The sequence below is a fragment of the Notolepis coatsorum genome (genome assembly GCF_963971535.1).
Source record: "Notolepis coatsorum genome assembly, chromosome: 9".
In the NCBI taxonomy this organism is placed as follows: Eukaryota; Metazoa; Chordata; class Actinopteri; order Aulopiformes; family Paralepididae; genus Notolepis; species Notolepis coatsorum.
Window position 1 is genome coordinate 1867704 of NC_140173.1, and position 13649 is coordinate 1881352.

A 13649-nucleotide genomic window follows, 5' to 3' on the forward strand; every position below is an offset into this window, starting at 1 on the left:
AATGTCATTAAGTAATAGCCCACTCACAGTATTGTTATCTATTATGTTTGTAAAAATGTTATCTATCAGTGTGGCACTATGTGAAGTTATTCTGCTGGGTCTGGTGATTTTAGGATATAGGCTCATGCTGAACATAGTGTCCATGAATTCCTCTGTCAATCTATGTTTCTGTGGATTTAGCAGATCAATATTGAAATCCCCACATATGAATACATCTTTTTGATTATTTATAGAAAATAGTTTTTCCATCCAGTTGTTAAACACATTAATATCTGATCCTGGTGTCCTATATATACAGCTAACAACTACATTCTTCTTTTTTGCCAAGCATATTTCAACTGTTACACATTCAAACACATTTTCTACTGCCAATGACATCTTATCCAACACTTTACAATCCATTTTACTATCAACATATAATGCCACACCCCCTCCACTTTTATTTTGTCTGTTTGTGTAAAACATGTCATAACCAGGCCGTTCGACTGGTCCCCAGCGGCGTGTGCTGCGTTCCGCTCCCTCAAGAAGAGGTTCACTACCGCCCCAGTCTTGCTCCATCCAGACCCCAAGAGACAGTTCATCGTAGAGGTGGACGCCTCGGATACCGGACTAGGGGCTATCTTATCTCAGCGGTCGGCAACGGACCAGAAGGTACATCCGTGCGCCTTCTACTCACGTCGTTTCCTCCCTGCCGAGAGGAACTATGACATCGGCAATCGGGAGCTGCTGGCGGTTGTGGCTGCCTTGGAGGAGTGGCGTCATTGGCTAGAGGGGGCCGAGGAGCCATTCACCATTTGGACGGACCACAAGAACTTGACGTACATCCGTGCTTCCAAGCGCCTCAATGGCCGGCAGGCAAGATGGGCCAGCTTCCTCAGTCAGTTCGACTTCTCACTGACGTTTCGCCCTGGTTCCCGCAACACGAAGGCCGACTCCCTGTCCCGGTTACACTCCAAGGGGGCTCCAACCACTGAGGACCCGACTCCCATCCTCCCAGAGGCCAGGGTGGTGGGAGTGGTCACCTTGGGCATCGAGGGGGTGGTAAGGCGTGCCCTACGCTTCCATCGCGCTCCAGGCAATGTACCGGTTCATCGCCTCTTCGTCCCCGACTCAGTCCGGTCCCGGGTCCTCCAGTGGGGCCATACCTGCCGGTTCGCCTGCCACCCAGGCGTTCATCGCACGTTCTCCTTCCTGGCTCGTCGATTCTGGTGGCCCACCATGAGGAATGACGTCAAGGAGTTCGTACTGGCCTGTGCAGTCTGCGCCCGCAGCAAGGCCTCCCACCAGGCGCCCTCCAGGCTATTGCAGCCGCTTCCCATTCCGAGCCGCCCTTGGTCCCATGTGGCGTTGGACTTCGTCACACTTCCTTCTTCCCACGGGAACACGTGCCTACTGACCGTGGTGGATCGGTTCAGCAAGGGGGTTCACCTCGTGGCCCTTTCCAAGCTTCCCTCGGCGGCCGAGACGGCGGACCTCCTGACACGCCACGTGTTCCGCCTCCATGGGTTTCCCCAGGTCGTCGTCTCGGACCGGGGGCCCCAGTTCATTTCCCAGGTATGGCGGGCTTTTTGCAATGGATTGGGGGCAACGGTCAGTCTTTCCTCTGGTTATCATCCCCAGACTAACGGACAAACGGAGAGGATGAACCAGAGCGTGGAGTCTGCTCTTCGGTGTGTGGCTGCCGAGAAACCCGCTTCTTGGAGCCGTTTCCTTCCCTGGGTCGAGTACTCCATCAACTCCATGGTCAGTTCCGCCACCGGCCTCTCACCTTTTGAAATATCCCTGGGCTACCAACCCCCTCTTTTCCCTGCACAGGAGTCGGAGGTGGCAGTTCCCTCCGTACAGGAGCATCTCGACCGGTGCCGTCGGGTCTGGGAGATCGCCAGGACTGCGCTGCTCCGGTCATCGGAGCGTGCCAGTCGTGGGGCTGACCGGCGCCGGGTCCCTGCGCCAACATACCACCCTGGGCAGAGGGTGTGGCTGTCCGCAAAGGACCTTCCGCTTCGGTCCTCGGCCAAGAAGCTTAACCCCCGGTTCGTCGGTCCTTTTGAGGTTCTGAAGGTGCTCAGTCCGGCGGCTGTGAGTCTTAAGCTTCCTGCGTCCATGCGCATTCACCCCGTTTTCCATGTGTCCCGGGTTAAGCCTGTCTCTCTCAGTCCCCTGATGCCTCCTGCTCCGGACCCGCCTCGTCCCGAGATGGTGGACGGACACCCCCAGTGGCAGGTCCGCCGGTTGGTGGGCTTTCGACGGCGGGGTCGGGGGTTCCAGTACCTGGTGGACTGGGAGGGATACGGCCCGGAGGAACGGAGCTGGGTCTCCCGCCAGCTCATCATGGACCCCGGCCTGATCACCGACTTCCATCGTGCCCATCCGGACAAGCCGGGTCGGGCTGGTCGCCGGGTGGCTCCCGTGGAGGGGGGGGTACTGTGAGGATTGGTTCGTTCCCTGCCACACGCTCCTTTAAGGTACTGTGTTGATTGGTACATTCCCCGCCACACGCTTCTGGAGCGAGTACCAATTCCAGCACGCACCTGTCATAGTTTGTGATTACTGCCCCAGAGGCTTCTTATACTGGGACCTTCTTTCAATCGATGTCGGGTCGTTTTGAATACTACTGCTTCTGCCTGCTTTCCCCCCGTTGTTGTGCCTCGTCTACTTTCCCTCCAGGACATCTTTGGATTGCCGCTGGTGAATACCTTGTTCCTCCGTTTGGAGCTGCGCCTCGTTGCCCGCTTTACGCGTTTGCGCTTTGGTGAGTTGGAACCAAACCCTTTTTGGATTATCTGTTTTTGTGTGTTTGGATAACACTGAAGAGTATCGTTTTTGTTTGCACTGGACTCAGCTAAATTGTGTGTTTAAGATAAACACTGAAGAGTATCGTTTTTGTTTGCACTGGACTCAGCTAAATTGTGTGTTTTGAATAACACTGAAGAGTATTGTTTTTGTTTGTACTGGACTCTGCTAAATTGTGTGTTTTGGATAAACACTGAAGAAGTACCATTTTGTTTTGTTCTGGACTCAGCTAAGGGAGGACGGGACTGCACTGCCTCTGTGTACTGTTGGACTGTTGTTGATCTCTCTCTCTCTCTCTCCGTTTCCACCTCGAGTTGAAGCTGGGAGTATCTGCAGAGCCGCAATGGCGTCAACGCCGATTCCCCACCTCCAACACCAAGAGGATCTGCAGAGCCGCAGATAACTCTGCCGAAGGCAGTCTCCTTTTTTGTTGTTCAGAATTGTTACTTGACTCTTTTTGACTCTGTAAATAAATACGCCCTAGTATTTGGCTAACTCTGTCTGTGCCGTGCTGTTGAGGTCGGTTTCAAACCCTAACAAAATGTCTGAGTCACGACATGAGCGACTGGAGGTAAGCCAAGATAGGCACAACCAGAGCTTCTAATGATTATGTTATTTGTTGTTTGATATCAGAGTTGAGGACCAATCATTGATATAGGTATTTGAGATTATTAATAAAAGAAAAGGGTGATATTCCCACACCCCACATCTCTGATATCAAAATAACACAGATTTTAGTCCAGTCAATTATGTCATGAATCACGTATGTAAATATTTCTATTTTAAACTGTTATGCCAACCAACAGATCACATTGGCCAACATTTTCATTTATTTTAATTGTTTCTATTTCATTCATTATCTGATAACCGATGGATTACATCGGTCCCATTCTTTTACCATATCTATTCACGTTTCAATATTTTACCTGTTCCAAATAATCCTGGTATATTATACAATAATCTCACCCACATTATGAAGAAGAAAAGTGAGTAACTGTGGAATAATATAATGATTCCCCAACTCTCTCATGTAAAGACATCCCCCAATACATTAATCTCACCCACATTATAATAGAGAAAAGTGAGTAACTGTGGAATAATATAATGCCCTCATGTAAAGACATTCCCCTCCCCTTTCTCCCCAATCCTGTGTCCCCCCCCCCCCCCATTTGACCTATCAAATGGGACCACCTCCCCCCCCTTTTAACTATATAATGCTCCTCCCAACAACATTCCAGGGCCCTCATTCATCAACATGTTCTACGCACAGATCTGTGCTTACCCTGTGCGTACGATCATTTCTAAGCAAAGAGTGGGATTCATCAATTTCGATTTGAACTTGACTCCGTGCTTACATCTACGCACAGGTCAGACCACACTTACCTGACGCCCAGTGGTAGAATATATTATTACAACAAGGAAATGAGCTTCTGTGCATAATAACACTGGCATGTTCTGTGCGAACCGTAGTTCATTATAGTTCATTGTAAAATAGCAACAGTAGTGTAATTATGGTCAAAACCCTATAAATAGCATTTGGAATAATAGATCTTTCTCTCAGAATGAATGCAGCATGGTTTATATAGCGTTATCGGAATATACGGGGTGTAGGCTACTGACTGACTGCGCTCCGCGTAGCTTGATTGATTGATTGATTGAAAAGTTTATTAACAGATTGCAGAATGGGTACAGTACAGTACAGCTCAGTACATACAATTGTTAATTGGGGATGCAGACCAACTTTCGTCTTGTTTACATCAGGGTCCCCCATTTTCAATTCATCATAAATCATAAAGCTCAACTCGTTATTATTTTGCGCACAGACCGCCGAAACACGGGAACGTTTTGATTATAATTAAAAGGCTTTACGTTAAACGAAACAAGTGGAATTTCGAAGCTGTAAGCAGAATAAGTCATATGAATATAGTGTTCTTCCCCCTTTTTACTGTATAAGAAAGAATAGAAAACGCATTGCAATGACACCATGCAGATAGTGGACAGACTATGTATATGATGGGATTCAAGTTCGCGTTTTTGTTGCTCATAGGCATGCTGTCAGAGTATGATATCTTAATCAAACATTCTAGAACATTTGTCGTCACAGATCATGTCCTAATAGAACATAGGCTATGGCATGGATCGTGATATTGTGTGGACTGTAATTATTACTGTACCGGGACCACCCATTGTGACAACAGCCTTGTGAGTCGGCCGCACACAAACATGATGGAATTCAAGTTCATGTATTGAAAGGCAGGCTATCATACATGCAGTGAGATTCATTGTTCTTGTATATGCTCTCGTATTATATTGTTTATATAGGCTACCCAATACTGACATCAAAATAGATTGTAGTATGCCTCTAGAAATCATATGCAGCAGGTAGAAAATTGACGGGAGATCCATCGCGATTTGGAATAAAATTGAGGAGAACTTTAATCCCTGGGGTATTAATCAAACAACACGGGAAAAGGCAGTCATATTCCAGCGCGGTCTTTATTAGCCGACAACAAAATAGATGCCTCTAAAAATCATATAGCCAATCGAACACAACTAATAAAGGCATTCATATTACAGCACGGTTATAATGACACACAACCAACGCCAAACAGTGGTCAACGAACGGTCTTTATTAGTATTCTGAGCTGTCCAGGCAGAATTGCAGCAATGGTCTTAGGGAGCCGTTGATATCTGACATCACCGTTTACAAGTCCGCCTTTTATTATTTATCCCATAATACGCGATAGTGTCTTCTTGGTTCGACAGCAGTGAACAATCTTCGTGGAGTTTCTCAGGGTTCCGCTCGGGTCAGTCCATTATTTCACATCCCATGGGGGGTGTTTCCTCATTTTCATGACCATATATGGATAATCATGCATGAGCATTGACGGTAGAACAAAGTGGTATTCATCAACACGGAGGGGCATAGAGCCTGCGTACGCACCGTGTGATGAATCCCGACTTCCCTGTGTGTACACTAGTTCTACATTCCGTGCTTACGTGTGGAAATAGAAATGTTCTACGCACACTATTGATGAATGAGGGCCCTGGTCTCTTTACCTGGGTAATTTCAGCCTCAGCCATTCTCTCTATGTACTATGTATATTTCTATCTGTTTGGTTAATAAACCTTTGTTATTAACTGAACCTCGGTTGACTGAGAACATTCTTCTTCAGGATATCCACGAATATCCCAGCAAAGCCCTGGACAGGCTCCAGTATGTCCAGAACTCAGCTGCCAGGGTTCTCACTCACACCAAGCCCTGGCAGCACATCACCCCCACCCTCATCCATCTCCACTGGCTTCCAGTCAGGTTCCGCATCACCTTCAAACTCCTGCTCCTCACCTACAAATCCCTCCATGCCCTCGCCCCCCGGTACCTGTCTGATCTCCTCCACCAGTACACTCCATCCCGGAACCTACGATCCTCTGATCTAGGTCTCCTCTCCATCCCTCGCACCAGGTTACGGACTTTTGGGGACAGAGCCTTCAGCGTGGCGTCCCCTACCCTCTGGAACTCTCTCCCCCCCGAAATCCGCAACGCCCCAACCCTGGACACCTTCAAATCCGCTCTAAAAACACACCTCTTCACCAAGGCTTTCCCCATCAGTTAGTTTTAGATTAAATTAGGTCCATTATCCCCTACTTTCCCTCATCCCCTCTTCCCCCTCCCCCCCTACTTTCCTTGCCCTATTTTTTGTGCTGATTGTAAAGCGACCTTGGGTTCTATGAAAGGCGCTATATAAATTTGATTTATTATTATTATTATATCCCACACTGATCAGCGACAGGGTAACACATTAAAAGATCTTTCCCCAGGAGGAATCCCAGACAAGCCTGTCTGGTCTCCAAACTACGGTTTGTCACGAAAACACACACAAGAAGTGACACAGGTTTTGCTCATGGAGGTATTTGTTTTGGTCAGAGGAATAAACTGGAGAAAGCACAAGGCAATGTTTTAACGGTTTCTCTTTTTCTCTTGAGAGAATAAGCTGTCATTCTTACCTTGTCCGGGTCTGCCACACCCACTGCCCGGTCTCTTTGTCCTGTGTGATATCATTCTCAGGGTGGCTTTTGTGTTGTTGTTAATATAATATAATATATTGTTAACTCAATCTGCGCCATTCACGTATACGTGTTTGCTCCCCAACCGTTGAGTGCCAATCACGTATATACCCGTTTTCCTTTTTTCGATTTTAATATTCTATGCAGTCTCACGGACCTCTATGTTACCGTTAAAAGCCATACTGAGACCCCGAGAGTGCAATACCGGCCAGATCCTGCTAGGTGGCAGTATCGCCCACCCTTTAAACCCTGTTCCAGACTGTGTGTCACATTTAATGTCGTCCAGGTGGAGAATTTTGGCCCAGGCAAGTCTAGCGGTTCATCCGAGCACATTGGAACGCATCCAGGACACTCGATGCATGTGTTGTGCCAGATTATGTCGGGGACCCGATGGACATCAATACTGGAAATCACAATCAGACAATTGGAATATTCTTTTTGGAATAACCCCGATCAAAGGTAAGGACTATCTGACATCAATTCCACCTTGATCATACAATGATTTCACATCGATCCAGCCTATCAACGTATGTAATATTCAAAACAAATGCTGTTGCTGGCGATCAGAGCATAAAAAACGACCCCCCCCCCCTTTTGATGCATTCATGATGAAACATAATACCTATTATATACCTTTGATTTGGAAACAGTAGCATGTCCAGGCGAGAAACGCGAACGACTTTAGCAAAATGCACATAGCGCTCCATAACCCAGCTTTCAGGAATTAGCCCGGATCACTCTGAAACTATACAATATTCACCACGAGATAACGTGCAAACGTAGAACATTTACTCCTTTTTGCATGTTGGACGATAGATAGTTACTGTCAAATGAGCCATAGTATTGTCTCCATAGCTATAATATAGAATATAGATATAGCTATGCAAACATCGTGACGCACAGTAAAAATGCCAATTTTTTTGCGGTTTGGCGAGGAGCAGGTGAGCAGCTTCAGAACAGAGCTCCCGGTCCAAAATTCAAAAAGGTAATGAAAAGTTATAAAACACGATAAAAAGTAACAACTAGAAGATAAAAGAAAGATGACAAGACCCAGTGCACAAAACTCGAGGAGAAGTGAGAGAAGAGTTTGAGATTGAGGGACCCAATCTCAAGGTTAGTTATTTGTAAATGTTTACTTTATTTTATTTTATTTTTTGTCTGTAGGCCTACTGTCATTTGTACTGTACTGTACTGTCATTGTATTGCGGTTGGCAAGAAAAAAAAAGAAAAAAAATAGTGACCCCCGACAAAGAAAATACAACGAAAGGAAAGGTACAACACGAGGAGATGACGGAGCAAGTATAACGTTAGACCACAGCGAGGTTTGGCTGGAGACGGAGCTACAAGCTAACATGGAAGCTAACACGATGAATATGCAAGTTAACATTCGGATCAGGCTAGAAGCAATACAGAATGCTAACGATGCTAACATGCAAATCAACACACAGGCTGGACTCGATGAAATACAGAATATTCAGAGGAACATGGAGGCTAATTCAAAAGAAATAAAAAAGTTAGACAATAGCGAGGCTGGAGACGAAGCTACAAGCTAACATGGAAGCTAACACGATGAATATGCGAACTAGCATTCGGATCAGGCTAGAAGCATTACAGAATGCTATCGATGCTAACGTGCAAACCAACACGCAGACTGGACTCAATGCAATACAGAATATTCAGAGGAGCATGGAGGCTAATTCAAAAGAGGTAAAACAAACGACCCCCAAAAGAAGGACAAAGAGACGCTGGATACAACCAGACCAACCAGGACTCGGGCACCGAGGTCGGCCGGACCGTCCGGGATGCGGGCACGGAGGTCGTCCAGGCCGGCCAGGATGCGAGCATTGAGGCCACACACACGAACCGGGAGCCGAGCGCCGAGATCGACCAGACCAGCCAGGATTCAAATAACGAGATCTCACACACCAAACAGGACTCGAGCACTGAGGTCACACACACCGACCAAGATTCAATACCACATATATCACTATCAAATATATATTATTTGATAGTGAATGGATGTTATGATTCGAGACACACTGCAGATAACACACAGCCCACTGGGAATACAGACAAGGTAAACACATTAGTTGGGAAAATTGGGACTTGATTCGGGACATATAATATAAATAACACGTATTAGACAAAACTGTAGACACTAACACACATGACGCACAACTAAGACGACGGGGAACATGGGGAAAACATTCGGAGACCTGACCGGGAGGCGTCTATTCTTTCCCCAATACATTTCAAGTTCCGCGTTCGTGTTCTGCGATCTGATTGGCCACGGACGTTTCTGGTGCAATCTGATTGGCCACAGACGTTTCTGGTCATGTGACATGTGCGCCCAATCGCGTGACGCGCCCATTTCCGCCCCGAACAGCAGCAAAGTACCTAACGCCTAGTTTATCACTGGTTAAGCTTAGGCGACTCTTTCGAAGTTGGTTAAGGTTAGAGTTTGGAATCAGGGCTGGCGTTCTAAGACAAACTCTAACCTTAACCAACTTCGAAAGAGTGCCTAAGCTTAACCGGCGAAAGAACTTGCCGTCACATGATTGGCGCGACCAGAAACGTCAGTGGCCAATCAGATTGCAGATCGCAGAACGCAAACGCGGAACTGGAAATGTATTGGGGAAAGAATTCAGGCAACCGGGAGCTCTGGAACTGTACTATCATATGAAAGATAAAAATTCAAAGAAAATGTTGGACAATAATAGGGACATTGGAGAATCCCCATTGGGGAATCTCCATCGTTATAGGAGACATGAAGAGAGGCTTGGAGAATCTTCTTTGGGGGATATCTCCATCTCTAGGGGAGGGGCTTCTTCAACAGGAGAGCTGATTCCCCTCCAAACCACCAACGGGGGAAAGAGTGCTAAACATATGGCTTATTTTATAATTTTTTCTTATTGTGTTGTCAGTGCTATTTTTTCATAAATGTATATAGTGATATATCGGCGGATCGACCCGGAAGAGGGGGGCCTTGCGTGTTGCGGGTCGGTGGGGGGGTCTTGTGTGTTGTGGGGTCGATGTGCGGGGGGTGGGGTTCTTTGGGACATGGGAGGTAACAGGCTTGGCTCGGTGGGGGGGGAGCCCCCTGCACTCTCCTCTACTGGGCCAGGCCCAATCAATTCAAGGGACCCATGTCGCTGGGGCCCGGCTCTGTGTATAGAGGTCCTGGGATATGGGGGAGCCCTATCTCTCGGGGTGGATGGCGGGAGGGGGGGGATATTTCTTTATTATTTCTGTTATTTGAATGTATTGTCTGATGTATGTTTGTAAACTAAAACTGCAAATAAAAATGTAAGTAAAAAAAATAAATAAAAAAGGCCTATCTTTTAACGTGGCCCAGTGAGAACAGGATAAGGATAATACTAGCTGGCAGTGAATGAGTTCTTATATAGCATGTACAATAATGCTGTATATACTGTATGTATATATATATATTGTGGCAGACCGGCTGGCATGGTACAAAGGTACTTCTGGCATATGCCCATATTAGGGAATCCGAGGAGGCCGAGGTCAGTGAATACCACGACCACAACACCAGAGAGAGCTCGACAAATCATGTTAAACCCAGATTCGGCTCAAACAAGGGACTAGACACGTTTCGCAATTATGCCACATCAATGTGGAACGCCCTACCCACAGTTGTAAGGGAATGTGAATCACTACCCACCTTCAAAACCACTCTCAAAGAGCACCTACGAGAGACTGCAATTCGAAACTGGCCCCTGTAAATGTCCTAACGCAATGTTTTTGCCTTATTTCACCTTTCTGTGAGGGACAGCTGTCTATTTTTGCTTTATTTCACCTCTCTGTGAGGGATAGCTGTCAATCCCTGTTCCCTGTGGTTAATTGCCTCATGGATCGGCAGGTGTGTGGGCTTTATTGCACCTGATGCAGTGCAGCTGTGCCTATGGCCATGTGGAGTCTATTTAAGTTTGGAGATCGCAGTGTCAACTGCTTTTTCATTTCCTAGTGTTGGCTGTCCTTTTGGTGTAGTCTGATCTCTGATTCAGAATTGAGCTTTATGGTAGTCATTCTTATTTTAGGCTACTCACGTGATTCTACACATAAACTCCCTTAGTGGAGGTTTATTGTTTTACTTTTTCCAATATAAACTCCTTTATTAGGAGGTGTCCTTGTGGCTTATTTACTTTTATACTATACCTCTTTATTGAGAGTAGTCCTGTTTTTTGGGACTTGATTTATTTTCTTAATTACTCACTTTGAGATTTCCACCTGTAAATGTTGTTTTCTGTTTTAAAATGTTCCCCCTCCTAAAATATCTGCGTAAGCAGTCTAGTGGTTGTCCGTTTCACGGATAACTTTAAGAGTCCCTGTTATCTGCTCATGACCCACACACACACACACACACAGCCCTCACAGAATGAAAAAGCCATGACTGGGTCAGCAGATAACACAGGTCTCGAACAAGCACTAGCTGCGCAGCGTCAAGGATTGCTTTCACATGAGGAAGCTATCGTACAATTACAACAACAACAAGCTCTCATGGTGCAACAGCATGGGGAGATGTATGAAGGATTGCGCAAGATGGATAGTTCCATGCGTGACTTGGCTGACCGCATAGCCAATGCACAATTACCTCCCCCTCACCAGAGCCCACCTAATGTCTCTCAAGCACTACTCACAGGCCCCCGGTCATTACCTTGTGAGGCTAAAGTCCAGCTCCGCTCACGCTTTAATCGGGAGTCAGGTAAATGCCGTGGTTTTCTGGCACAAGGCCAAATAGTGTACAGAGCCCAGCCTTCTCGTTTTCAGTCTGAGGATTCACGTGTTGCCCTAATTCTATCCCTGTTGGAGGGACCTGCCCTCGATTGGGCTGTTCCACTCATACGGGCTCAGGCTCCAGTTTTAAACGACTCACAGGGACTCATGAATGAGATGGAGATCGTTTTTGATCATGAACTCTATGATAAAGAGGTAGCCATGAAGCTGACGCGCATGCGCCAGGGCGCCAGTAGTGTAGCTGAGTTTTCCATCGCTTTCAGGACACTGGCTGGGGCTACAGGCTGGCCTGAGGGACCACTCATCACTTTGTTCACCAACGTGTTATCTGATCAGGTTAAAGATGCTTTGGCGGTTGTGGGATCTCCAGACAATTTTGACACACTGGTCACTACCGCCATACGCGTTGATAACCGGATCAGAGACCGTGAGCGTCAGAGGCGGGGCCAACGTTTTCGTGTCCCGCTGGAGGAAGTTTTGTCCTTTCCTCCACAACCTTCAGTGGCCAGCTCGTCTAAACCTATGCAGGTGGACAGCACTTCTGTGCGTGACTCCAGGCAGACTGGTTCTCATGTGGACTGGTGCCGGTACTGCAGGAGAAAAGGTCACACGAGGGTGGAGTGTCCGAAACTGAAGGGAAACGGTCAGTCTCGCTAGTGGGCCGAGAGACACTAGTGAGACATCACTTTCGAACCTTTTTGCCTGTGGTTTTAGGCTGGAATAGGCAGTCTGTTAAGGTTGACGCCTTTTTAGACTCAGGGGCAGTGGACAGTTTCATCGATTCCAGATGGGCTGGGGACTCTAAAATACCTGTACATTCCCTCCATAAACCCTGTAGTGTCACAGCGCTTGATGGACGGCCATTAGGTACAGGCAGTGTCACCAAAAGAACCAATTATTTATCTATGTGGGTTGCTTATGTGAACCATTCTGAGCGCATTCGATTATTTTTGGTGGATTCCCCCACGTATCCCATTGTGCTGGGTCATTCTTGGCTTAGTAAACACAAGCCACAGATAAATTGGGGTGAGGAGAGGGACACTGTCATGCAGTGGGTCTCCCAATGCCGTCTCCGTTGTTTCCAAATTCCTCCGTCACCCATGAGATATGATCAGTTTAGTGAGAGCGATTGTGATCCTGTTGAAGCAGTGGGCGTTCTTGGTTTCCAAAGCCCACTCTCTCAACCATTGCACTCCCAGCCATCTGTCGATCAGGATGGGAGTTTGGAATGGGATCCACAGTTTGATTGGGACTCCCTCGGTGAGGAGGTTCTGGCGGAGGACAGTTTAGAGGCTCTGTGTGAGGACTTCTCCTCGCTTACTTGTACAGCTGACCCCCTCATGGAGCGCACCAACATCATGAACGTGGAGTCACACCCGTTACTACGAATACCTGGTGATGCCATTTCGTCTTACTAATGCCCCTTCAGTTTTTAAGGCGTTAATCAATGACGTGCTCAGGGAGATGTTGGAAAAGTTTGTTTTCGTCTACTTAGATGACATTCTGATATTCTCCAAGTCCATTTCTGACCATGTCAAACATGTCAGGCAGGTCTTGAGGTGCCTTTTGGATGCACGGTTGTTTGTGAAGGCTGAGAAGTGTGCCTTCCATGTCCGCTCTGTGTCCTTTCTGGGATTCATTGTATCTGAGGGGAGGATTCAAATGGACCCCAAGACGGTGTCAGCAGTGACAGACTGGCCTACACCCGTCTTGGTCAAGCAGGTGCAACGATTCCTAGGATTTGCAACCTTCTACCGTCGTTTTATTCATAATTTCAGTTCAGTGGTAGCACCTATCACCACACTCACCAGGAAGACAGCACCTTCCCATTTCCAGTGGACTCCCAAGGCTGAGGCAGCGTTCATTGAGCTTAGGAGAAGGTTCAGTTCTGAGCCTATCCTCATTACTCCTAACCCATCCCTGCCATTTATCGTCGAGGTGGATGCTTCTGAGCTTGGAGTCGGAGCTATTCTGTCTCAACACTCATCGTCCGACGGTAAGGTACACCCATGTGCATACTATTCACGTGGGCTCTC